Below are 1,091 nucleotides of genomic sequence, written 5' to 3' on the forward strand. Positions count from 1 at the left end.
GAGACGGGGACACACACGCGCGGGCGCGAGGCGCTCCGCTCCGCGCGGCAACCGCCGGCCGGGGCTGACCCGCCCCCCGACGCCGGCCCGGCGCACGCACACGCCTTTCTACGAGCGGGGCAGAGGGGGAAGGCGGACTCGCCCCCCCGCGCGCCCCTGCCGCGGGAGCAACCGGACGTGCTAGAGGAGACAGCGACCCGCCGAGGCGGGCGCGGCCCCGCAGCCCAGGCCCCTCGCCGGGGCGGCTCGCTCGGCAGCAGGCGGAGGGGGCGACACCGAGAGCCAGCGCGGCGGCCGCGGCGGAGGGGGACGCCCCCCTACCGCCCGCGGCACGCAGCCTCGGGGCCCACCCGGGCGGGTGCGGCCAACGCGCTTCTCTCGCGCGTTCTTTTTTCCCCACCTTCCGCTCTCGGGCTCAGCCGCTCCCGCCGCCCAGCGCTGCTCGCGGCCGGCACCCGCGGGTACCCGGACCGAGGCCGGCACCGGCACCTCGCGTGCTTCGAAGGACACCTGAGGTCTCACGGGGCCACGCGGCCGTCACACAGCCCGCTTCGGTAAAGACGCCCCAAGGAACCGCGCCGAGCGGAGAAGGGGGGGGGGGGGCGGCGGGCCGACGCGGCGAGGCACGCGCCCCACCCGTCGACACCATCACGGCCCCCCTTCGCTCGCGGGGGGGAACAGCACAGGGACGACACCTCGCACACGACGGGAAGCGAATTGGAAAGGAGACCGCCCTGCCTGAACACCGGACACCACCGCAGCTCCCCAGGGCGGAGAGCACGCGGAAGAGCCGGCCCGCCGGGGGCCCTCTCCGACGCGACCCGAAAGGCCTCATCGATCGGCAAAGGAAAGCAACGAGACAAACAAGCGGAGGCCCCCACGGGCCACGGTCCTGGCGACAGCGACAGCCGCGCGCGCCCTACGCCACCCCGGAGCGGGGCAAGCGGCGGACGCGGGGCTCTGCGTGCGTGCGAGCGAGCAACATCCGCGAGAGGTGCTGCGACGGCCTCGACACCGGCAGGGCCGGCCCGCCACGGAGCCTCTCCGACGTGCCATCGACGCCTCAGCGGGCGCTGCCTGCGGGTTTGGCT

The sequence above is a fragment of the Leptosomus discolor genome, unplaced genomic scaffold (assembly GCF_034619465.1).
Source record: "Leptosomus discolor isolate bLepDis1 unplaced genomic scaffold, bLepDis1.hap2 HAP2_SCAFFOLD_265, whole genome shotgun sequence".
Classification (NCBI taxonomy): domain Eukaryota; kingdom Metazoa; phylum Chordata; class Aves; order Leptosomiformes; family Leptosomidae; genus Leptosomus; species Leptosomus discolor.